Here is a 27,221-nt window from a genome sequence, read left to right on the forward strand (position 1 = left end):
TACTATGTTAAACAGTCTAACCCAGAGTTTCTGTCTAAAACTGACACTCCTAAATTTTGACTTTTTGCACTACTCCTAGTGAGCATTCTTTTAAAGGTGAACATTGCCCCCAGTCTTTCTGGGGATAAGTGGCATCTCTTTTTGAAGGTTGTTTCCAAGAAGTAGAGAGGAGAGGCAGGCACTGGGGATGTTTCAGTGGCATTCTGGAAAGAGAAGGAGCAAGTTTGTAACAGAACAAGGGAGGAAGTGTGGCATGTGCTATCTCTGATAATGAGCTCAGTTAGTCTGTCATTTAATACCATTGTTTTCTTGGTCTTCAGATCAGGTCTTATAGGGATAAAAACCTTTCACCGTGGTACAGTGTCACTAGGCCCAGAGCTGACCAACCTCCGACTGGCATCTTTATTATCAACCCCATCTCAGGTCAGCTGTCAGTGACAAAGCCTCTGGATCATGAGCTGATAGCCTGATTTCGTGTAAGATTGCAACCAGCTGATAAATCTATGTGTTCGTACTCTTCTAAATGTGTGTGGAATTAGTGGTTGCCTCCTATGAATCTGAAAACCTGGATTCTGAGAGTTTCAACATCAGAAATGAAATTTGTAGCTTTTTGTCTTATTTTGATGATTCTAATGTCTTTATAAAATTTATTAGTGCTCTTGGTAAAAACAAAACAATGCCAAAAAAGGAAAATTGCTCCAAACTGCATTACTCTTTACATTTTATTCCTTGCCTTCAGTTATAAGGTTAAGAAAAGCTAGAGCAAATTATGAATGGGGTCAAAACCATTGAACATAAAATACATAGAGATCAAACCATTGTTCACGGATACATAGAAGTATAATCAAAGTGAATCCCATATTCTTATTTTCTGTTAAATATTCTTCTGGATTTTTTTTCTCTTTTTATTACTCAGAACCTTTTATCAATGAAAGATATTAATGCATTGTTTGTTCTACATGTTCTTTTTTGTTTGTTTGTTTGTTTGTTTGCTCCTAAAACCCTTAATGTTTATGCAACAATATAACATAGCTTTTAATATTGTAAAATTGATTTTTGAAAACATTTTAAAATACCTTCTCATTTCCAGAGGTATTGATAAAGGTCTTCCCTCCTCCAAGATGCTTATCTCCCAATTTTTATCTGTTGGACTAACTTTTTACATTTAAAATTTTAACCTCTGTGGATTTATTTGAATAAAAGGAGAGAGAGCTACAGGCCCACTTTTCTTTTCCTTTGTGGCTAGCCTGTTTTCCCATGTATTGAATTTATTCCCACAGTAGTTTAAAACCTTCCTCCTACATAAGCATGTGCTTACAAAGTTTTTGTTTTGTTCACTTATGCAATTGTTGAACTCTTGGACTTGCTCAAAGGTTTAAAATTATAGGAATTTCTAAACTAAAGTAGATTCCTGTAGATCTAAACAGACAAATAAGCATATGAAAAATTGAAAATGTTTTAGGATAAATATTACTCTGTATTTTCTCTTCAAGATTTGATTACTTTATCATCCCATTCTTTTAAAACTCTTGAAGGAACAGTTTATTCTAATGTTGTTTATATTGTCCTAAAACACAGAGAAAGAAATACAACTTCAAATTTTTCACAAGGACTGCATAGCATTTCTAGGGAATGTGGATTAAGATAGCACAAAGTACAGCTGGGCACTGTGGAGCATGCCTGTAAACCCAAGGGCTCAGGAGGATGAAGCAGGAGGATCCAAAGGTCAAAGCTAGCATCAGCAACTTAGCAATGCCCTAAGGAACTTGGCAAGATCCTGTCTTAAAATAAAAAATTAAAAAAGCTGGGGAAGTGGGAATGTGGGTCAGGGGTTAAGTGTCCCTGGATTCAGCCCCAGTACAAAAAAAAAAAAAGATTGCATATAATAAAAGACTGTGGACTAGTCCGATTTGTGATTATAAAGATTGATACAAAAAAAATTTCCGATCTTCTTCTCTATGAATTCTCACTTCCTGATCTTCTGTCATTAAAATTCAGAAAATATATACATCCAGGTCCATTTTATAGTAAATTATTGTTCTTTCAGTGCTTGCTTCATATATATTAAAAGAGCAATACTCATAGCAAAATAGAGTTTATTATAGAATTATAAGTATTAAGAATGAGTAACTTAGTGAGGCCCTGTCTCAAAATTAAAAAGGATGTGACTCAATTTTTAAGCACCCTCGATTTCAATCCCTGGTACCAAAAAAAAGGATCAGTATTAATATTTTACATAATTATAAATGTAATTAAAGTTCAGGATTAAAAATCTGTTAAGGAGAAAATAAGACAAGGGAAAATTATAACTATATAATATTGAAATTCAGTAATAAAATTTAGGTTGTTTTCTGTGTTTAATAACCTCTAAATAAAGAGAGGCTGTGTTGATGTTTCTTTAACTTAAAGAACATATCCGATGGAAGCCAACAGCCAGTATCAGACTAGCATTCCAGTTAAAAAGAAACAGTTCATGCCAGGAGGAGTAGTGCAAGCCTGTAATCCCAACAGCTTGGGAGTCTGAAGCAGGAGGAATCAGAGTTCAAAGCAAGTCCCAGCAACATCTGGGTACTAAGCAACTCAATGAGACCCTGTCTCTAAATAAAATATAAAATAAGGCTGGGGATGTGGCTCAGTAGTCAAGTGTCACCCACCCAAAAAAGGAATGGAATGCCTCTCTTTGTGCAGAATTGATTGAAAGATTTTTGAAGATATTCTACAAGAGTAGCTAATTGATTATACTTGCTTTTCAGAAAAAGACATACAGAAATATTTGAAAAATACCTACAAAACTACGAGCTAACCCTAAATACATATAATCACATATTTTAATATATATGAGTTACATTAAAACTGAAAAACAGTAAAAGCTTAGTATGAAAACTTCCTATGTACACTCACTTTCTATACTCCTGTTTCCTTGATCTTTACGAGCACTCTTTGGCGGTACCGTATCTATCCTTACCCTGATTCTTATCATATATAATCGTTCAACAAAAGGATTTTGGAGCTGGCAGAATTGACTTTGGATCCAGATTCTGTCAACAGACAGAGGATTGTGACCGCCACAAGTTACCTAGCATTTCTGAAGCTCAGAGCCCCCAATTAAAAATGTTGACAGTGTCTGGCTCACTCTTTTACATATTGATTTCAATAATTTAAATTGGATTAGCACAATGTCTAACATAAGGTAATGGATGGTTTTTTGCTGCTTATCTACTGTAATTATTTGGAGTTAGGTTGACTACAATTTTTTTTAAGAGAGAGAGAGAATTTTTTAATACTTATTTTTTAGTTTTCGGTGGACACAACATCTTTATTTTATTTTTATGTGATGCTGACAATCAAATCCAGTGCCCTGCACATGCCAGGCAAGCACGCTACCACTTGAGCCATATCCCCAGCTCCTGACTACAATTTTTTTAAATTAATTTTTATTGTTGGTTGTTCAAAACACTACATAGCTCTTGATATATCATATTTCACACTTTGAGTCAAGTGGGATATGAACTCCCATTTTTACCCCGTATACAGATTGCAGAATCACATCAGTTGCACATCCATTGATTTACATATTGCCACACTAGTGTCTGTTGTATTCTGCTGCCTTTCCTATCCTCTACTATCCCCCCTCCTACCCTCCCCTCTTCTCTCTCTACCCCCTCTACTGTAATTCATTTCTCCCCCTTATATTTTTCCCCTTTCCCCTCACTTCCTCTTGTATGTAATTTTGTATACCCCTGAGGGTCTCCTTCCATTTTCATGCAATTTCCCTTCTCTCTCCCTTTCCCTCCCACCTCTCATCCCTGTTTAATGTTAATCTTCTTCTCATGCTCTTCTTCCCTACTCTGTTCTTAGTTACTCTCCTTATAACAAAGCAGACATTTGGCATTTGTTTTTAAGGGATTGGCTAGTTTCACTTAGCATAATCTGCTCTAATGCCATCCATTTCCCTGCAAATTCTATAATTTTGTCATTTTTTAATGCAGAGTAATATTCCATTGTGTATAAATGCCACATTTTTTTATCCATTCTTCTATTGAAGGGCATCTAGGTTGGTTCCACAGTCTTGCTATTGTGAATTGTGCTGCTATGAACATGGATGTAGCAGTGTCCCTATAGTGTGCTCTTTTTAGGTCTTTAGGGAATAGACCAAGTAGGGGAATACCTGGGTCAAATGGTGGTTCCATTCCGAGGTTTCCAAGAAATCTCCATACTGCTTTCCAAATTGGCCGCACCAATTTGCAGTCCCACCAGCAATGTACAAGTGAACCCTTTTCCCCACATCCTCGCCAGCACTTGTTGTTGTTTGACTTCCTAATGGCTGCCAATCTTACTGGAGTGAGATGGTATCTTAGGGTGGTTTTGATTTGCATTTCTCTGACTGCTAGAGATGGTGAGCCTTTTTTCATGTACTTGTTTATTGATTGTATGTCCTCATCTGAGAAATGTCTGTTCAGGTCCTTGGCCCATTTGTTGATTGGGTTATTTGTTATCTTATTGTCTAATTTTTTTTAGTTCTTTGTATATTCTGGATATTAGGGCTCTGTCTGAAGTGTGAGGAGTAAAGATTTGTTCCCAGGACGTAGGCTTCCTATTTAACTCTCTTATCGTTTCTTTTGCTGAGAAAAAACTTTTTAGTTTGAGTAAGTCCCATTTGTTGATTCTAGTTATTAACTCTTGTGCTATGGGTGTCCTATTGAGGAATTTGGAGCCTGACCCCACAGTATGTAGATCATAGCCAACTTTTTCTTCTATCAGACGCTGTGTCTCTCATTTGATATCAAGTTCCTTGATCCACTTTGAGTTAACTTTTGTGCATGGCGAGAGAAAGGGATTCAGTTTCATTTTGTTGCATATGGATTTCCAGTTTTCCCAGCACCATTTGTTGAAGATGCTATCCTTCCTCCATTGCATGCTTTTAGTCCCTTTATCAAATATAAGATAGTTGTAATTTTGTAGATTGGTTTCTGTGTCCTCTTTTCTGTACCATTGGTCCACCCGCCTGTTTTGGTACCAGTACCATGCTGTTTTTGTTACTATTGCTCTGTAGTATAATTTGAAGTCTGGTATAGCTATACCGCCTGATTCAGACTTCCTGCTTAGCATTGTTTTTGCTATTCTGGGTCTTTTATTTTTCCATATGAATTTCATGATTGCTTTCTCTATTTCTACAAGAAATGCCATTGGGATTTTGATTGGCATTGCATTAAACCTATAGAGAACTTTTGGTAATATCGCCATTTTGATGATGTTAATTCTACCTATCCATGAACAGGGTATATTTTTCCATCTTCTAAGATCTTCTATTTCTCTCTTTAGGGTTCTGTAGTTTTCATTGTATAAGTCTTTCACCTCTTTTGTTAGGTTGATTCCCAAGTATTTTATTTATTTATTTATTTTTTTTGAGGATATTGTGAATGGAGAGGTTTTCCTCATTTCCATTTCAGAGGATTTGTGGCTGATATACAGGAATGCCTTTGGTTTATGCGTGTTGATTTTATATCCTGCCACTTTGCTGAATTCATTTATTAGCTCTAATACTTTCTTTGTAGACCCTTTTGGGTCTTCTAGGTATAGAATCATATCATCTGCAAATAGTGATAATTTGAGTTCTTCTTTTCCTATTTTTATGCCTTTAATTTCGTTCGTCTAATTGCTCTGGCCAGTGATTCGAGAACTATGTTGAACAGAAGTGGTGAGAGAGGGCATCCCTGTCTTGTTCCAGATTTTAGAGGGAATGCCTTCAGTTTCTCTCCATTCAGAATGATGCTAGCCTGAGGCTTAGCATAGCTTTAGCTATTTTCCAATAGCTTCTGTCAGTCCATTCTTGCTATGTTAGTAGCATTGTGATTGTGTAATATGTGTTCTCATCGACAAATATGTTAAGTACATTTGTTTTTAATTACTTTTGCAATTGAGGTCACATGTAATAGATATTAATGGCAACCAAGTGGAGAACCCCATTGACATTGTCATCAATGTTATTGACATGAATGATAACAGACCTGAGTTCTTGCACCAGGTGTGGAATGGGACCATTCCTGAGGGATCAAACCTGGTAAGTTTGAAGATAAAAATTTGAAGATGGTTTCAGGAAATGCTATATAACCAGCACCATCATATAAGCAAGAAAAGGAGAAATCACATGAGGCTTTTAGTGTCATTTTCTTTCATTCGTATGCTTTTAGGTAACATAGGAAAAATTGTAGGATGAAAATGGAAAAAATATGCCTCTTACTGCCCACATGACAATTTTTTGGTAATAATATATTCACATGCTAATTTTCATTAATAGATTTGCTATGCAGATTTATAACTGAACTTCATATTGGTTAAATTACATACTTGATAAATTATTGGCAGCCTGCACAATGTCTAATGTGATAATTAAGTTATGCCAACACTCTCTACTACCAAATTTTTAAAATTCTTGGGCATTTCATCAGGTTTTTTGTGTTTTTTTTTTTGGGGGGGGGGAAAGGGGGTACTAGGGATTGAACCCACGGGTGATTATCCCTTAACCACATCTCTAGCCCTTTTTATTTTGTATTTTGAGACAGAGTGTCTCTTAAATTACCTAGGGCTTCACTAAGTTTCTGAGGCTGGCTCTGAACTCCTGCCTCAGCCTCCCAAACTGCTGGGATTATAAGAGTGGCACATGTGCCATCTCTCTGACAATTATATTGTCAAAGGCTTTTGTGGGAAACTAAATTAAATATCATTGCCAAATAACGTATGCATAAACTTAAATATTTGTTTTTGGATTTTTGAAAATTGCAAATAGGTTTAACTTTTTAAATTTTTATTTATTTTTTTAGTCATTCATGACATTAGAATGCATTTTGACATATAGTACATTCATGGAATGTACATACATCAATCAAATTGTCTATTCTCTTCTGCTGCCATTCCTATCCTCCCTACTCCTCCCCTCCTTTCTCTCTATCCAATCTAATGTGACACACTTTTTTAAAAAATTTTTCTCATTACAACATCATATATGTATTCTGTATAACAATGAAGTTCTCCTTCCATCTTCTGTGTAACTCCTCTTCTCCCTATTTTTCCCTCCCACCTCTCTTCCCTATTTAGTGGTAGTCTTCTTACGCTCTTTCTCCCTATCCCATTTTGAGTCACCCCCCCTTATATCAGAGAATTAAACAATTTTTAACATTGATATTTTTAAGAAACTGCAAATATCATGTATGTGGTTAGATTTTTGGTATCCCTCTGGATAGCCTTATTTAGTACAAATTGATTTTGTCTTTTATTGGCACTTGCCCCTTAACCCTAAGGTTAATTTATTCACCAGATTTGAGTACTAATAACTGCATTAATTCTACTAACATTTAAAGACATAAGTTCAGAGAAGCATACTTCTGGCATATTTTGTTGAAAAGGCATACACTGATGAAGGCATTGAAATACCATGATATATCACAATCTGAGGACAAATAGTGATTGGGTAGGTTTCCACGTGAGCTTTCTCAGGGTGGCAGTCTGAGCCTACTGTGTTCTTATGCACCTCTGTGTTTTTCTTTATCTGATTTCTTCTGCCAGGAAGTTTTTCCTTTGCCCCTGTCTTGGACCTTCCAATTCCCCACATTCTGATTCCAGTTCTGCTTGTACACTTTCCTGAAATGGCTCACTCTAATGAAACTTTTATGTCCTTTCTCTCTTCTACCCTGACCATTTTCTTACTGGTTCTCAAGGTCATTTTTTTCAACCATCCATAATCATCATCGTGTGAGTGAATTATCAAAGTACCAACTCATAGAGATTCGTGCTTCCTAGATTTCTGGCTGAGCCAGCTTTTACTGTAATGAGATATCTGATTATATATGTCAAAAAAAACACATTATACTCACCACAATAAATACTATTGACAGGGATTTTAGAAGTTGGGATTTTTTGATGATTTATTTGCTATAGGAGCATTCACTTGAATCGGATCGAAGAAAACACTGCTATTGTAATTAATTATATACACAAGATAGTGCTAGAAGCTGTATAATAAAGTAAAATGAGCCAATCAAGATTACTTTATTCACAACTCAGCTGCAAGCTTAACTTAGGAGTTAGGGATATGCCTGTGACATTGTACCTATTAACTCTGGCTGCCAGTGGAACCATTTTCTAGGAATGTTTTTTGAATTGAATTTGGATTTTCAGTAGTACTTTTAGATCAATGATATTTGGAATATGTATGTCTTTTCACCTCTTCCATTACTGTATGAAATACTATTCTTATATGCCAATAAACTCAGCATGGGTGCCATATTTTATATGAGATTACAGGGTATTTTTCAATATTCTCTCTTGAATGCCAGGTTGCTCACATAGCAAGTCGATTTAGCTCTCTTCACAATCCTAATATTTCTCTTTCATTCACACTGTCATTATAAGATTCAGAAATGGGGCGTCATTATATTTTCATCTGTAATGCTCCTATCACTCTTAGCCTGGCTGTTTTATGGCAAGAGAGAGGCATGGAGAACTAAAGATAGTTTTTCTACAGTAGAGCAACCACGTTTAAAAATCAGAGACTGTATTTAGTTTAAAGGTTGAAAGCTTGAAGTTAGGGCATAATCATGGGTAAATCCATCTTCCAGTGGCCAGAGAGAGGCCATTCACTGTCCTTTGGAGATACTAATGCAGAAATAAATTCCATACTACAGAACTGAGGATTAGATACAATATGCAAAATCATCTTTTCACATTGAAATTATTAAACACAACAGTGAGTTACTGGGGAAAATTATAGAAAACCTTCATTTTTGAAAAGTCACTTGACATAGAAAAAGCATCTATCTTGGATGGTTTATGGTAATTTCTGCCTGAGGCCAGGGATAAATCACTTTGACTTTTTGAGACCTCACACAGGCTTAAAATTCTTTTATTTCTATTAGAATTCACAGTTTCCTTTTTGTCAAAAATCATTTTAGTTGTCATTCTCCCAGGGTATATGACACCTTTAAGGGATGGAAGGCCCTAATCTCTGAAATGCTTACTGAGATTCAGCCTTTGATTTTTCTTTAATCTGTTGAGTTTAAAAAAAGAAAGAAAGAAAGAAAGAAAGAAAGAAAGAAAGAAAGAAAGAAAGAAAGAAATCATTTGTTTCTTAGTGTCTCCAAACCTAAAGCTGCACTACCACATTATCCAGTCTTCAGCTTTTTATCTCCATTGGACATATTACTAGGGGTGACTTTTCCTGGCATTTTCTTTCTTTCTCCAGCCTTGTGTCTTTATTCTTGTTGCCTGCCCTTTTTGCACAGATGGTCCATGACTGACTGCTTCACCACGATTGAATTCTGGCTCAGCCTCTTCCAGCCTATTTGACCTTCATTAGCCTCTAACCTCAGCTTCTGCATTTGTAAATGGAGATCACAACTCGAGGTGTATCATGGGGTGGCTCTGAAGATTGTGCAACGTGATGCAGGAAGCATTCAGCAGTGTCAAGTACATCTTAATGACATTTTCCCTGTTTCCACGCATGAAGACAGAATGTTTCTCATGGCAAAGAAGGAATGACACTTCCTGTTTTCCAAGCCTATTATTTTTTTAACTGTGCCCTCAAGTCCTTGTTATGCCCTGAAGGCACTGGTTTTTTTTTCTTTTGTGGTGAATTCTTTATTTCATGTAACTAGTGTTTTCTCCTTGTCTTCTAGGTTGTGGTCTAATTGTCTTTACCATATACATCTACTAGCTAATACAAATCTGTTCAGACATCATGATTTTCTCAGTTTCACCATGCACATCTCCTGTATTCCTTCCTTCCTTCAAGCTTTGAGGACTGGTTGGGAAACTCCTATTAAAAATTCTTAAGAAGGAGCTGGGGTTGTGGCTTCAATCCTCAGCACCACATACAAGATAAAGAAAGAAACAAACAAACAAATAAATAAAGGCTCTCTGTTCATCTACAACTAAAAAAAAATTTTAAAAAAATTTTAAGAAATTGACATCAATGGCGACCTGAAGAGCTACAAAACTGAGGAGGTAAAGGTGCTTGTTTTTCATTATATACCTATTTATTCTTTTAAAATATCATACCATATGAATGTACCACCTTTTCTAAAAAATAGAGTTTTAAAACTGAACCATTAAAGAAGAATGAAAAATAAAGACTCCCTGCATCACTTCTTTCTACCCTGAGTATAATTGCATAGTGTATTTGGTGCTGTGATTCATTCCAGTTGCTGTCACTTCATAACACCAAGACCATAATCTGATTTTATTTACTATTTTATCCAAGTAATTACAGCATTGCCTGCCATATAATAGAAGTTCAGCAAATCTTTGTCAAGGGAATAACTGAATGTCTTTAACCTCCTATTTCACTGATTTCAATCCAGATCAGTGTTTTTTAAAATGTACTCCACACGTATAATGATTTTGGTTGATACAAGTAGAGGACCCTGTAGGAAGCAAAGCCCTCAAGTCTTTTAGATGCTACTCCATCAAGTACAGATTCCAGAATCCAAATATCCAAAAATTTATTATGTTTATTCTTTACAGTTATATTTATGGCATGTGAAAGCAGTTTTTCATTCATGGTACTGCTCTCATAAATAAATAAAGCTTTGAAAAAATAAGGATAAATAGGAAATGACTCATAGTATAGAATTATGAGGATATGGGAGAATTGGGAAGATGGTGGATGCATCACTGTGGTTTGAAAAATAGCTAGATTGTGCTCTCAGTATGGTTTAATAAATAATTATAGTTACCCATGTAAATAAGAAGATGATTTTACCCTAACCTGGAATGAGTTTTCTAAGGTAATACAAGGCTGAAGGTTTTTTCTCCATTCACTCATCCATCCACAAAGTCAAATCATCCATGACTTGCTTGCTGTCTGTAGATGCCGCAGTCTCTGGCTGGGCACAAATCACGAGACACCGCACAGCTTGTAGATTCAAACAGCAATTCTTTATTCCCGAACTCACACCGGCTGTCTACAAACACGTTCTGGGGGAATCCACATTCTCTGCCCAAATCCCCCACTCCTGGGCTTCTGTCTCCCAAACATATTGTCTGACCCTAAGAACTCAAGAGGAACTCAGGCAGCAGGATATGCCCTATTCTAAAGGGGGAACACCCTAATCTCCTATTATGCTAAACCGCCCTATTCTAAAGGGGGAACACCCTAATCTCCTATTATGCTAAACCGCCCTATTCTAAAGGGGGAACACCCTAATCTCCTATTATGCTAAACCGCCCTATTCTAAAGGGGGAACACCCTAATCTCCTATTATGCTAAACTGGGGACACCCTAAACACGGACCCACCCTGGTCCTTGAGCAAGGTCACCTTTCAGGAGTCCTTCCACTAGACAGCATGGGAGTAGCTGGCAAGGAAATTGTCATACCTACTTGGCTGATGGCTCCCAGCAAGACACTGTGCTACATACTGATGAGACAAACAGAGCCCTGGGGATGGAAGTGTATAAGTATGTGCTCACAACACACACAAGCATGGTGGGGAAAGGACAGTATGAAATATGATAACAGCAATATAAACTAGAAAGCGTGATAGAGATGCATTGCAGTATCACACTCTTGAGGACTGGAGAGCTCTGCCTCAAGGATTTTCAGAAGTCACTAACAAAATGACTTTGAAGCTGCTTGTTCGGCAGGCTCAGAATGAAGGAAGGATATTCTGGCCAGGGTTTCTCAACCAGAGAACTATTGACATTTTTTGCTACATAATTCTTTGTTGTGGGGACATGTCCTATTGCATGTTCTGCATAATTTCTGGCCTTAATATATTAGAGGTCAGAATTATTCCTTAGTTGTGACAACAAAATTGTCCCCTGGCAGAACACAATCACCGTGGTTGAGAACCACTGGTCTAGGCAGGAGAATTGCCAAGTGCAATAGCATGGGGTCATGACAGTGCATTTGAAGATGAATATAAAAAGCTCAAAGTGTGAGGTATATGAATGACAGAGGATAGCTTTGGTAACATGAGTAAGTCACAGAGAGGAGAGGGTTGATTAAAATCTTGATGAGTTGAGAATTTATCATATCACAAAAAGTAACAGAGAAAAAGTTTTGAAGCAGAATTTCCTATGTCCATTATAATACTGTGAATGTGAGAAGTCAATTTGTAAGGGAGTCTAAATGTTAGCCATTCAGAACCACATACCCCATGAGCGATTTAGGCAAGAAGCTCTGAATGGTTTTGTTACTTAAAATATAGGTTATCAAACCTTCCTTACTAAATATAAGACCCTTTTACAGTTAGACATTTGAAAATGTAGATTACATTATTTACCAACATAAGAGATGTATGTTAGAAATAACAGTGTTCTCTTAAAACTTAAAAGATTTCAAGATGAGCTTGAAGCAATAGGGAATTTCAAGAATCAGCTACTGATCCCAATTATTTCAGCCTGTGCAAAATTGTATGTATTATGCCCATATAATTTTAAAGATATTCATGAAATAGTCAGGAAACCGCTCAATTTTCATATCTTATCTATTGTGAGGATTTTTTCATCTTCTAAAAAAAATAAACTCCATTTTTTTCTTTTTAATTGTTTTTTGAAAATGTTCATCTGTTTCTACAATCTAACAACTATCAAAAATTGGCATTTCAAAAGTCACAAAAATTTTTGTTTTCATAACTTTCAGTGGGGACACTGAACTGAATGCCCTGCAAAAAAATTATCTTAGTAACCATGAGAACATTGAACTAAAGCAATGCTCATGACTGAGAAAGGAAACCATTGAGAGACAATGTACACTTCTTATGCATCCTCTCAAAGTGTTGTGGGTTCAGAAAAATTTAAATGGTTCAACCAGCACTATTCGTTTGTGGGTTTTTTAATTAATTCAGTAAAATGTGGTATTTTGTCTTTTAAAAGAAAAAAACAACTAAAATAATAACTGGTAGAGGCTGGCATTTGGGAGGCAGAGACTTAAAATCTAATGTGTGTCTGTACCTCCTACTCCTTTCTTTTTCTTGCCCTTTCCTCTAACAACTAAATCAAAAGCTACAATTTATATCTATTCCGTCCAAGCTCCAGAAATCCCTTAGGAATGGACATTCATAAAGGGAGCTATATTTAGAATCAGGGGAAACCGCACTTTGCAGTGACCATTGTTTTCTTTTGTTTTTTGGTTTTGTTTCCTATGAAGAAGTGAGTCTGGTTCGGAATGTTTTTAACATTTATGAAAATGATCTATATATTTTTATCTGTGCCAACTTCTACAGAGATTCAAAATTATTTTAGATACTGTTTTTTTTTTTTGGCTAGGTTTTCCTAATATAAAACTTTGTCAGCCAGTACTTGTAGGCTTCTCAGACAATCAGAAGACTTGCTCTTAGATACATTACAGCTTGATTTGACTCCTTTCTAAAATAGTCAGTCTGGAATTTGAAAGAACTGAATGCTTGTCAGATAATAGTCATCTTCATGGAAATGTATCCATGTCTATACCCATTATAACTGTATGCTCAAAACAGTGGACACAATGAGTATCATGTCCAAATACCCACCCATTCGGGCCCTGCCGGCTGCCCTCTAGTGGCCATCAGGAAGTGCCACATGAATAAAGAAAAAAAAAATCTAGACAATTTGCTTTTGGTAGAGAGGGACTGATCTTTCTATGCAGAAAAAGTGGAAAAGGATTTCATTACCTTCTAGGATTTATTTAGATATTTCACAAAGGCAATATCTGAATGAAAGTTCAAATAATGCATTGTTAAAGATATCTGTAAATCCTGTTTCCCTGAATGGCCAAGAGTCAATTGCATGGCTTACAAAAGTGGTTTTATTTAAAATGTTATTTCTCGAAGCTATTGTTCTCAGTTTATTGTGCTCTTACACAGTATTAAGAGTCTGTATTTCTATAGGATAAAGACTATTTCACTATATTTTATATATAAAATTTCTAATCAGCTCCTAACACATCCAACAATCAAACTCATTTTCGGTGGAAAAAAAAAAAAACAGCAGACTTCAATTATTGGCATTTGCTACACACCATGTACTTTAAATATGATATTTAGTCAAACGTGGAGAACTAAGATGAGGAATACAGGTGTGTTTTAATGTTATGTATTCAAACTTCAATTTCTTGGTTCTGGATTTTGTATCAGTATATTATTAAAACATTTCTTTATGTTTCTTATTTAATGTTTATGGTTTAGCCCATCACAAGTTATTTTGCTATAAGAAGCAAAGCAGAGAATGGGGTCTGAAGTTTGATTGCACTAACCACACACTTGGCAAATGATGACAGATAAGCCTGAGGGCTCACCTGTATAATGAGGAAACCTGTCACCTACAAGGATGCTGAGAGGTAGGAACACACCTAGATGGTAAAGCAGCTGCTCATTCTTCTCAGTGCAGTAATTTGAACAACAGACAAAAGAATCATGTTCCAAGAAGTTCTGGCTAACTTAGGGTTATCTGTACAAATGTATTAGTTTATGAATATTGATCTCCATTTCTTTTTCTTTAGCTTTTAAAATGTGAGGCAAATAAAATACTGACAAATAACTCACTGTAGAAGGGGAGATTGTTGCAAGATGAACATGCTTCCCATTCCCTCAAGCATCATGGGGAAACTAGGGTGTTCTGCTGCTGTGTACCTTTCCCTGACAATCCTCTGTTCCCTCTCACATGCCCTCCTTCCCTCATTCACCTGAAGCCTTGACCCCCTCTTCTGCAATCCTTGGCTGTTCAGATGCAGCTGCTTGTGTTTCCTCTCATGGTGACTGGGAGCATGGCTGCAACCCAGCAGCCTGAGTGGCCCCCAGGATTTTGTATAAATAAATAAAAAGTAGTGTTGCCCTGTGTTTTCATTCATTATCCAAATAATATATGCTCAGGACCTAAGAAAGCCTCTCCCTTAGAAAAGCTTACATTCCAGTCAAAAGTAAATTTTGAAAAAATAAATTCTATTTCAACTTGCAATTTCTATGAACATGAAAAATGCAGAGCAAAACAGAATGGGGGGTTTCTGAGAAGCTGGGTGGGAGGGGAAAGTTGCACAAACTCATGGGGGGCAATAGAGAATGTCAGGGGACACTGACATGGAATCAGACTTGGAGAAGGCTTAGTATAATTTTCTCAGGTAATGCTTTCCTCACTCTCACTGTCAACACAATCAAGGCCAGATTATGTGCCCATTGCAAAATATACTCTATCACAATTGTCTTTTTATACTGATCATACACCATGAAGTAAAGCAAGAGCAATATATATATATCATTCATTACCATTCAACCATCACCACTACCAATTTCCAGGATCTTTGTATCACTCCTAAAAGAAATTCCAGTCCCATTAGTCATCCCTCTCGCTGTCTTCTACTCTCAGGCCCTAGCAACTACTAATTTACCTTTCATCTCTATGAATTTGCCTATTTTAAACAGTTCTTATAAATTATATAAGATGTGACCCATTGTGTCACAGTACGGGAACAAAATAGGGGCTCCATAAATATTTGCTAAACCAATGCAGAAGCAGTATAGAAAGAAAGAATTTGTGGTCTAGGAAAAGATCACAAAATTTTAGAGGTAGGAGAAACTTTATATGGCATCTAGTCCAAATATCTTAATTTTCTAGGTGAGAAAATTTAGATCTCCCAAAATTTTGGACTGACCCAGGGGTTGTCAGACATAGAGTGACAGAAGTGAGAATTAAAACACAAGGGGTTTGATTTACAATGTAGGAATTTTTGTAGACTGACTTCCCATAATAAAAGTTCCCTTTTTCTTTCACTTCATCTAATATGATGCATTGATCAGTACCTCCTTAGGTATTGGGCTTGCTTACTTACTTGTGTCTAAACATGGTTTTGTCTCTTTCTGATGTTTCAGGATGAACTTGTTTCAAGAAAAAGAACCAAATTATTTCTCAATATAACCAGGCCCCTTCAACCTCTAGTATTTGGTTGCTACTATTGTTTCTTCCTTTAAGCAGGTGTTTTGTGGAGATCTCCTACTAAAGTACAAGCCCTGCTTAATTTTGAAAGCTCACAAGCTGACAGCTCCAGGAAGTATGAGTCTAGAGTTCACTCCTTCTCAGAGAATAGCTCTGAAATGTATTGTGTCCCCTTGTTCTGATTCATTATCTAAAAACTAAAAATATATTTCACAACTAGGGACTTTAGGAACAGAACTCTATAATGCTTTTTGCTTATACATTTCTTTACGTACTGGATCCACAAACATGTGAAACTCTACAGGGTATCCATATTATTCACTCTTGTTTGATATGTTTTCTCTGTGATGAAGATTGATGATCTTGAGAATAAAGATTTCTGTGATTTTTTTTTGGAAAAAAAAAAGCCTTACCTCTTGACCTCCACCTCAAACTCTCTATTTTATAATCATGGCAAAATTACTATTTTACCCTTCAGTTTGTGAGTCCTATATAAAGATTAGCCAGCTGTTGTTTTTTTTAATTGAGAAGTAAACCATTTTTTGCCCTCCATTCCAAGTGAAGCAAAACCCACAATCTCTTAAGTTTGTCCAAAAAGTCATACTTAATAGACTAATGATTACTTTTTTAATACTAAGAATTTATATACATTTTCATCAAACTTCTAAAACCATAGTTCTTACAGGAATATCTCCTATCAACTGAACAATAGCCAACAGATGAGTCTCACACTAATGAGATTTAAGCCCTTTCAGGGGCAACAACCAGTTTTTCCTTTCTTTTCACCAGGTGAGCACAGCCACTGTCACATTTTGGTGACTGGCCAGTGTTGAGGTCCAGGACACTGGCCACCTTGGCCTGTTGGGAGGACTGAAGTCTACATAAATTAAGGGGCAAACCCTCCATAAGGTGAGAGAGGAGTGCAGGCCATCCCAGGAGACTGGGGGCCACCTCATTCATTTCCTGGTCTGCACCAGGCAGTCATTACAGGGGGAACCTGCCAATGGCAGAGAGAACCTGATAGGTGGAAGAAGACCCCCAAAACTCCACAGGCGCCTTGGCCCAGGGCACAGCCTGTGGCTGCCTGGAGGCTAATGATGGCTGCAGGGTCCTAACCCAAGCCCCTCCCTGAAGTGCCTCCAAACTGAACCTTAAGCTTCTAGACAGCCAGATGCAGGGGTTTCAGCACGTTTTTATTTCTTTCTCTGTCTCCTTTCTGTAAGGTTTGGAATTTTTCCTGGTGGAAATTCGGGGGGTCACCCATGGCCTCCCCTCTGTCGCCTACTCAACCCTGCATTTCCGCTTGTCCTCGGAAAATTTAGGAACCTCCGGGAAAACTTTAAAATTGAACTTCCATTTTCAAGAAGAACAAAATTTCAACATGAAGAGCTCTGGACTAACAGGGCCCAAGTGCCCTTTCTCTGGAGGCAAGGCCTAGGACAGTGCTCACCTCAGCCGTCAAAGCCTCCCTCTCACCCTGTTGCCCTGGTTCCTGAGCCTTTTCCAAAATTACCTCTTAGTTCATGAATAATCAGCCCCGCCTTCCTAGGTGGGGCGATGCTTCCTCATGAAAAATAAACTGGACTTCTTGGGCCAGCGAAGCTTCCTCGTGAATAATCTGCCCAGCCTTCCTGGGCGGGCGATGCTTTCTCATGGTCAATGTATTTTTCGCTCTGGGCTTTAAGGAAATGAGGCGGAGCTCAGTCTCATGAATAAGCAAAGCAGAAGAGAGTGGCAGATAACGCTCTCCTACCAGGCGGGGCCCCTCACAGCCTGCTCCAGCTCTCAGTACAGAGCCCTCCAGCAGCCATTGCTGCATCTCTCCCGCCTTTCTGAGGGTCGCCTCGTGCTCCTGGGCTGGCGAGACCCACACCAAGCTCCTGCCGCCTCGGGAAGTTGGCGTCTCTGGCTGCTGCCCCTGGGTAACCCATAGGTCGACGACAGCATCCTGGGGCTTCTTGAGGCAGTGCTGCCCTCTGAGGTGAGGCGCCAACTGGGCGGGTGAGGTCCCTGGGGACCTTGGGTCTCCTAGGAAGGGCCGCTGAGCTGGGGTTCCAGAAAGACTGGAGGCCAGCTCAGTGCGGCATGGGCAGGGGCTGACTAGACCGTGGAGGGACCTGGGGTCCAAGAGAAGGACAAGTTAGGGATCCAAAGGGTAGAGCTCCACAGTGTTCCAGGGTATCTCCCATCGTTTCCCCGAAAATGAAACAATCTTTACTTTGAGTCCTCTTACCCTGTCCCTGAGCTGAGGCCCTTCTTCAGAGGTTGCCCCTGGCTGCAACAGGACCAGGGAAATCAAGAGGAAGAGGATTACTATATATTTTCTTATTTTACATCTAAGATTATGTCTTCTATTACATAGGGCAAGATGGTATTTTTAAAAATGTTGTTGGAATAACATGAGCATGGAGAATAATAAACTCTTGTCCTTCATCCAAGCTATACACACACACAAAAAAAATGTTTTTTAGATTTATTCCACATCTATATTCAAAATCTAAAACAAATTTCCAAATGATAGATGTGCTAGAAAATATTGTACATCTTGCTTAGGAAAAAAAAATATGTTTCTGCCACTATTCTCTTTTTCTCCTTGAATATTGCTTGTATGGTTGCATGTCAGAGGCAAGCTCTTTTCTCAGATTGTCAAATTTTACAACTGTGCTTAATGTAGTTTATACTTTTATCACTTGAAACTGTCAAAAATATTAATAAGCACTTCCATAAATGTTACAGAGGTCACTGGCTTGATGCCAGGATTTTGAAAGAAAAAATAAGGAGAAGGTTAAAATAATTTCTTTCCTATATTTCCAAAGCTGTAAAAGGTTTTCACAAAGCCAAATTTTAGGTATCAAAAAATTCCGAGAAGATAAGATATTTTTAATCAAATTTTCAGCAATATAATCTCTATTTTCAAAAAAAGTGAATATCATGTATAATTTCAGGCAATGTGATTATCCTTCAGAATACTTAAGTATGTACAACTTAGTCTGGTCTTAATTTAAGTGACAATAATAACTTATAATAAGTTATTATAATTAGTATCATTTATAAATTTTCATATTAACCATAATTTCTCCATTTTATTACTTTATTATTAGTCTTTACTGAATACTATGTATTATGTTACATACCCTATAGGCTTTATTTAATCTCCAGACCAACCAAGAACACATGCTAGCAAGATATGATAATGAAGTCTTTAAACAATTTTACATATTCAAAATGCAAACTGTTTAAAAAGCTATGTTCCTCTATTAATTTCTTTGTATATATATTTAATAACACTATAAAGCAGATGATCCCAAATCTAAATTCTGAAGTAAAACTAAATTTAACTATTTCTTCATAAATTATTATTATTATTATTATTATTATTATTATTATTATTAATTACATGCCCATTTTTTAATTTTTAAAAATTTTAAATAATTGTTTGTATTTGAAAATATAAAGTGTTGTATTAGATGAAAACTTAAGAGTTAGCATAAGGAAGCTATAAATAAGATTTCAAAATGAAAATTAAATCCACATAAAAATCCTGTCACTTTCCAGTATATCCAAAATATACACAATTTGTTAATAAATATCACAGGTTAAATGTTTTAAATATATTTCATGTTCTTTATTTTTTTTAAAGACAGAGTGAGGGGAGAGAGAGAGAGAGAGAGAAAGAATTTTTTTAATATTTATTTTTTAGTTATCAGCAGACACAACATCTTTGTTTGTATGTGGTGCTGAGGATCGAACCCGGGGCACATGCATGCCTAGGTGAGTGCAATACCACTTGAGCCACATCCCCAGCCCCTATTTCATGTTCTTAAATTTCAGTTTCTTAACTGATTTATATGTCAGCTACGTCTGTGATGTTCACTCTCTACATGTTGTTGACTCTGTCTTACTGATATATTTCAAAAACATTTTCCTTCCTAAGAGAGGATTAGAGAGATGATGCTGGGTCTCAGAGCAATATCTGAAGTAGAAAAAGGCTACAAATTGCCATAGTTTTGCTTTCTGTTTCTGACACTTTTGGCCCAAAGGTCTGTTTCATGGGAAGAAAATTTCCTGCCTTTATTTCTTATTAATATTTAATATGTGAAGATATTATCTGCTTGCTATATATTGACTCCTTTACCTTCCTTAGTGGGATCATTTTAGTAAGTCAAGCAATATTCTATGCAAGTGTCATGATGGCTGTAAATATATCTAAAATGCTTCAGCACTTCAGAGAAAAGTATATGCAGTCTATGAACTCTGGATAATCCAAATCTCTTTTTCATATTGTTTGTTCAAGGAGAGGTAATCACAATTCACAGATCAATATTTAATTTATTTCTTCCCCATTATATCTACTAATCAATGTCTTTAAAAAAAATCTCGTGCACAGAGCCCTTTGCAAAAATCTAATAAAATAAGCATCTAAAGGGTGCTAGAAAGAAGTTTGTTATATAATAGAATGTCTAAGATTGATTTGTACCACATGTATTATATCTGTTTCTGCAAATATAAATCAGAACAAAGTAAAATGTTCCAGAAGAAAGCTCTTTTCTTATTGCCATAAAATAGCACCAGAGATTATCTTGGTCAGGTATTCAATATCAGAGAATATCTAGAGAAGATTCAATATATAAATTATAGCTTAATTTTTTAAATTTTCTGTGTATAAGAAGAACTCTGAGATGTCACTAGAAATTCCAAGAAACATCAAGTTATTTCAAGACAGAAAGTCAAGAGTTTAAAAGAAAAGAATGTGTAAGATGAAAGACAGAAAGTCAAGAGTTTAAAAGAAAAGAATGTGTAAGATGAAAAGACGGGAAGTCAAGAGTTTAAAAGAAAAGAATGTGTAAGATGTTGAGGCAAAAAATAAAAATTATTTGTGGAAAAGCAATATTGAGAGGAAGAAGCAGGAAAAGAGAAAGGTCAAAAGTATAGCCATAAGTAAAAAATAATAATTAAATAAGAGCACATATTATTATCTTTCTACAAATGAAAATGATGAGCACATACATTATTCTCAAATAAAATGTGAGAACATTTGATTTTTGTGCAGTAGGTCTTCAGCTTAATAGGAAAATTTTCCTTCTAACTAATTTACCTACTGTGAAGGTGATTGGATTCTGTGTATAAAATGATCTAATTCATTTAAAATAGTAGTTTTCATCAAGTGAATATATTTACTAGTCTCTTCTTTGTGTTTGCTAATCACTAGGTTTGACTTTTATATCTAGACTAAAAGTAGGCAGCCTCTTTCTGGACAGGGAGTCCTCAGGTTGTTACAGGCCATTTTGTACCATCCCCACTTTCCATTTCCTCCACATCAATTTAAAAACCTAATGATTTCTTAGCCAAAAATAATAATTTTAAATATTTTAAAATTTAGAATACATTTGATTTTCAAAGTATTGCATTGTTGCCCAGATAAAATTACCTTAAGAAATGAAGATGAGATGCAACATTGTTTTCAATGAAATTTATTCTAGATACTATCAATTCTACAAGTGGCTTTATCTTATGCTTAAATAGGCACAAAATTAGTTGGAAGTTATCACAGTCAATTCAGAATATTTGACAATGAAAAATTATATAATGATAATGATACATTGATTTCAAGTCCTTTTGTTTAATTCTATTATTTCTCTGGCTGACCCACTGTTTCTCCTTGTTCCTGCCAAATTTTAATATTTCTATTATTTGTCTTAGACTTACCACAGTAGTTGTCTCACTTCAGGGGTCAAGTTTTGTTTTGGTATAAGTAATGTCCAATTGCATCTAATCCCTTATACCATAAAACAGTATCTGAGATTATTTTGGTCAGGTATTCAATATCAGATAATATCTAGAGAAGATTCAATATAAGAAATATTGCTTAATTTCCTAATTTTCTGTGTACAAGAACTCTAAGATGTCACTGGACATTCCAAGAAACATCAAGGTATTTCTTTTTTTTTTTTAAGAGAGAGTGGAGAGAGAGAGAGAGAGTGAGAATTTTTTTTTAATATTCATTTTTTTTAGTTTTTCGGCAGGCACAACATCCCTGTTTGTATGTGGCGCTGAGGATCGAACCCGGGCCGCACGCATGCCAGGCGAGTGAGCCACCGCTTGAGCCACATCGCCAGCCCCCATCAAGGTATTTCAACGCAGAAAATCAAGAGTTTAAAAGAAATGCATGTGTAAGTTGTTGAGGCAAAAAATAAAAAGATCCCTAAGGTCATTTTATATGAGTAACAAGGCAGTAATTTGAAAATCAAATATATTCTAAATTTTAACCTACTTTAAATGACTATTTTGGGGTAAGAAGTTATTTTGTTCTTAAATTGAGATAGAGTCAATTGAAAGGGAGGATGATATGAAATGGCAGTGTCTATAACAACCTGAAGACTCCCATTCTGGAAAGAAGCTGCCTACTCTGCTGATTTTTGTGTTTCTAGCTCATCAAATAAAGGACACATGTTTCTGCTCAGGAATGGTTTTATGAAATTATAAATTAATTATGAACAAATAAATTAAAAGAATTGATATTTTTGTTTTCTTTTTTGTTTTAGTATATAGGAGTATACAACATAGAATGATGTAAATTTCATGATAATGGATAATAATTATCCAGGAATTCAAATCCTAAACTTCTCATATATCACCTCTTTGCTATTGTGTGAATTACTGAATTTCTTTGTACTTCATTCCTCATATACAAAATATGGATTATAATATTTATAATGATAATTTGTAAGGGTACTTTAGAGGATGTGACTTTATTTGTTTTTATTTCTTTTCTCTTCCTTTACATTCAAATAAACCTAATTTAGCATTATTTATTTCAATTTATATTAATGCATAAAACAAAACTAATTGAGTTCCAAATAATAATAGAATTCCCTATTGAGCTTTTACTTTTGGTTAGGCAATTATTTAATGCTTTTTATGAATAAAATCACTTTTAAACTTAGAGTAACTTATCAGTACAACTTTACTGTTATTATCTTCCTCTTGTAGAGAGAGAAAGCAAGATAATCAAGCTAAAAGCTCCATGTTTACAAATAGAAAGACACAAAGCTGAGACACAAAGCAGGTGTTCTAACCCTTTGTCTTTAAACTTGCACTTAAACCATCAGTTCACATTTAATTTCATTACAAAGTATATTTTTGTTGTTATTCAAGTTTTGAAACTGTTAGAGTCTTCAAAGAAAAAAAAATAAATGATCTGAATAAACTTGAAACTTTGATCCAATAATTCGAGTAACAACAGATGGAAATTACCCAAGAATTTGTTTTGTGCTAACATTTCCTTGAACAAAACCAGATTTTTATTATTGTTAATTGATTCATGAAAATAGTTTCATTAAAAAACAGTTTATACTGCCCATTAGTAATTGTACAAGGTGCTAGAATTAAGAACAAAATTCAGTTCTTTCTCCCAGGAGACAGGATTCCTGTGGTGAATAGCTTGCATCATGACAACATAAGCATTCATTCAAAACAGTTACTTTTTATATTTTTATGACATATTTTCCTATAGAAATTTTAGATAAGCATATCTTATAAAACTAAAAGCAGGTACTCTTTGCATCTTATTTACACATGTATTATGTTTGTAGTTAGAATATTTCTGTCTTAATAATATATTTAGAATTACTAATACTATTAGAAGTCTTTTATGAGGTGAGAGGGATACTGGTGATTAAACTCAGGAGCACTAGGCCACTGAGCCACATCCACAGAACTATTTTGTATTTTGTCTCAAGGAGTTGCTTAGCATCTCACCCTTGCCTAGGCTGGCTTTGTAAGTTGAGATAGATTCTCCTATCTCAACCTCCTGAGCCACTGGAATTGCAGGTGTTTGCAAAACTACCCAGCCTCTTTGAAGTCTTAATTTTATATTAGCAATACATGGCCATCAACTAGAAAATATTAAAATTAAATAGGATATAATTTATCTTTATATCAATAAAATATTTCAATGAAAATGTTTCCTGAAGTTGTGCACATTGTTTATACCATAATTTGCTTTGAAAGATAAAAAGATCTATTATTATGAAAACATAATGAATAATTTTACTTAGTTATAAAAATAGTTATTAAGCTATTTTCACAGTGAACTAACAAGTATACAAATAAATATGTGAATTATTTGATTACTTTTATATCGATGTGTGTATATAAGTGAAAAAGTGAGAGGTATTTTTGTTTTCTTGTATTCACAAAAATAGCACATTTTTGTAAAATAAATGAAAGTGTTATATTTATTATAATATAAAACAATGCTCTGAGAACACAACCTGAATTGTAGGGTGTCGAAGTCTGGCTGGGCACAATTCACAAGCCACTTGTCAAGCAGGAACAAACTTTATTTTAGCACCCACACTGCACACTGCACCAAGGGAGCTCTCCAAGAATTCCGAGAGCTCAACCGCCACCTCCGGCACTTCTGCGAGCACTCAACCGGAACCGTAACCGCCAACTCCACCCACACGAACTTTCTAGGAATTCCGTGAGAGCTCCTCTGGAACTGCAAGAACTCTGCAAACTTCACCCTGGCAAAACGCCAGGCACCATCCCTTTCCAGCTGCGACCCTCAACATCCCTGGCTGCGACTGTCAACATTAGGGTCTACTTACTTTCAAGGGTTGTTTAAAGGTGACCCATTTTCTGTAGCATGCGTTACTTTTGGGAGTGCTTTTGTGTGTTCAAGCACAAAGCCTCCTTGCTGAAGTCTTTTATTTTCTTACTTCAATCTATAGTAACTACTTTAAACAAATTTGAAAGTATAATATCACAAATGCTCGAAAAATAATTCTAAGAACTTAAACAGCTTCTTTTGCTTGTATTATGTGTCAATATTTTTCTTCCAAATTTAACTTAAAAATTCATATCTCTCAGTCATTTATCATAAAGTATATCATAAATATTATATTATTACATGATAATTTATACATTACATATTAATTTTCTGCTCAATAGTATAAAATTGAGTCTTCTTAATACTAAATTTAAATATATTAATGATAAATAGTAGCAGTAATTCAGTAAGTGGCATCTTATTTCTATATACAGGTGAGTTAAACTTTTTTTTCTAAAACTCTCATTATAAACACATTAAGGAAGGAATCATTCTCAGATTTACTTTTTTCATACTAGAGCTAATAGAACTCCCAAGAAACCACCAAAATCCTAATAGTTTCACTTTAAAGAAAAAAAATAAAGTAAAAGATAAAGAAAAGCCTTCACACATCTTGAATTTCCATTGCTTTTTGTAAGTACATACCATAGTATGCCTGCAACTGATTTTGGAAAATTGCATTTATAAAGATCAGAGATTATAATTATTTTTAAACAAGGGATTCAGTATTATGAAAGCAAATACATTATTTTACATTGAAGGGACCTGAAATGATGAAAAAAACTTTAAAGTCTGATTCCTTTTTAGAAGATACTGAATTTCTTTGTTAGTAATATTATCCTAAAATATCATTGAATCTATGTTTGAAGTATTTTGGTGCTTGTAACACATTTTTTTTTCTAAAACTGATGAATGCTTTGGATTTTACAGTTTTATTATATCCAAGATTAAAAAGGAAGTTTGTTTACTGATGGTAAACAAACACCTTTCTCTAGGTAGCTTTGGTTGCCTAATATGTTATACATAGAATTTTTGAAACTAACCAGATTTCAATTTTATTTTATAATTTTATTGTATACTTTTAGATCATTAAACTTGAGTATACTCAACTTAAAATTGAATCTAAATCATGTCTCATTTCTCAATTATAACTGAACTGTAACATATGGGGCACTAAGCAGGATACGATCATTTACGAGAAGATTCTTCTCCACTTGGTGTATGTTCCTTGAATAATCCCCAGAACTATGAATACTGCTTGATATCACTCCTATGGTCTAACCCTAAAATAAGGAGGTTATTTTTGTGGCCTAAACTAAGCATGTGAGACCTTCCAAAAGATAGGTTTTTTTTTTTCCAATTTAGAAATGGAATCAGAGACATGTCAGCTAGCTTGAGGAAGGACCAACACCAATGTGAGCTGCTGACTGGTGGAGCAACCACCAGGAGTTGAGGACAGATCCCAGCTCACAGCTTGCAGTAAAAAGGAAACTCTACTCAGATAGAACGGAAATGACTCAGTCAACAACCTGAAAGAGCTTGGAAGCATCTTTTAAACTAAGAGCCTCATTGATAACTTGTTTTCAATCTTGTGAGACCTTGCATAAAGAATCCAGGTATGCTGGCTGGGACCTCTACCATCAGAAGTAATAGCTAATAAGTTGGTGTTGTCCTAAGTTTCTTAGTCTGAGTTTGTAATACAGCAATAGAATGCATGACATAGCTGAACTCAAAATTAACATAACTTCATTTAAAAAAAAATTAAGTTTTTAGATTAAATTTACCATTTTCATTTCTTGGTTATGTGACATGATTTAAGGCATATTATTTGTTTCACTTTTCTGTTATTATCACTTTTCCCCTGTTTCTGGTTGAGAACTGATTGAGTATTAATAATCTAATCTCAATGAATCTATTGATATTGATGTTTGCTGCATTTGTCCCTTTGGCCATCATATGGGCAAGAAACTCAGGTTTGAACCAAACTTTCTAATAAAAAAGAACAGCCACTTGACTATTCATGCCAAATTATATGTCTTCTTAGTAGAATATCCCCATGCTCCTTGCCTTCCACAATGAATAACACACAAAGGCACCTCTGGGTGACATTAGAGGAAAAGAAGCCTACACAAAAGGGGAAATTAAGAGTAAAAAAATAAGAAAATTACAGAGGAAACAGATATGATAACATCTTGTTAGTTTCAGAGCATATTCTTGACTCTATACATGTAAGATCCCACCAATTTTTCTAAATATGAATTTGGTTTTGTTAGTCTAAAAAAAAATCAGAGAAAACAAAACAAAACCTGCCAAATTTATGCCAAAACAAAGACAACCCAATTTTCTTTTTCCATAAAACAAACATTTTTGGAGCACTAGCCACATTCAAGATGCAAAATTTTAGGTAAACTCCATCAATAAGTCCCCAAGAGAATAATATGATTGTAGAATCTTTTGTTGTACATTAAAGTCAATAAAGAAATACAGTGAATCTTAGAATTGCTACTATTTCATCTTTTATGCTGTTTAAAACAACTCTGTTTCTTATGTTAGGTCAAAATGAAGCGTCTGCTAACTGCATCTTGTGAAGGAGGGAATCCTAGGCAATGGCTCTAGTAAGTTGCAATTTTAGTGTTGAGGACAGAATCTTCATCATGTAAATATTTGCACAAAGGCAAATAAAATCTTATTTGTTTTGTATTGACA

General features: G+C 35.4%; 1 pseudogene; it reads right to left on the reverse strand.

Moving 5' to 3' along the window:
• Window positions 1-17,832, reverse strand: part of LOC143386422 (zinc finger CCHC domain-containing protein 2 pseudogene) — a 30,433-nt pseudogene extending 12,601 nt beyond the window's left edge.
• Between the last annotated feature and the right edge of the window lie 9,389 nt (window positions 17,833-27,221).

The sequence above is a fragment of the Callospermophilus lateralis genome, unplaced genomic scaffold, assembly GCF_048772815.1.
Source record: "Callospermophilus lateralis isolate mCalLat2 unplaced genomic scaffold, mCalLat2.hap1 Scaffold_101, whole genome shotgun sequence".
Classification (NCBI taxonomy): domain Eukaryota; kingdom Metazoa; phylum Chordata; class Mammalia; order Rodentia; family Sciuridae; genus Callospermophilus; species Callospermophilus lateralis.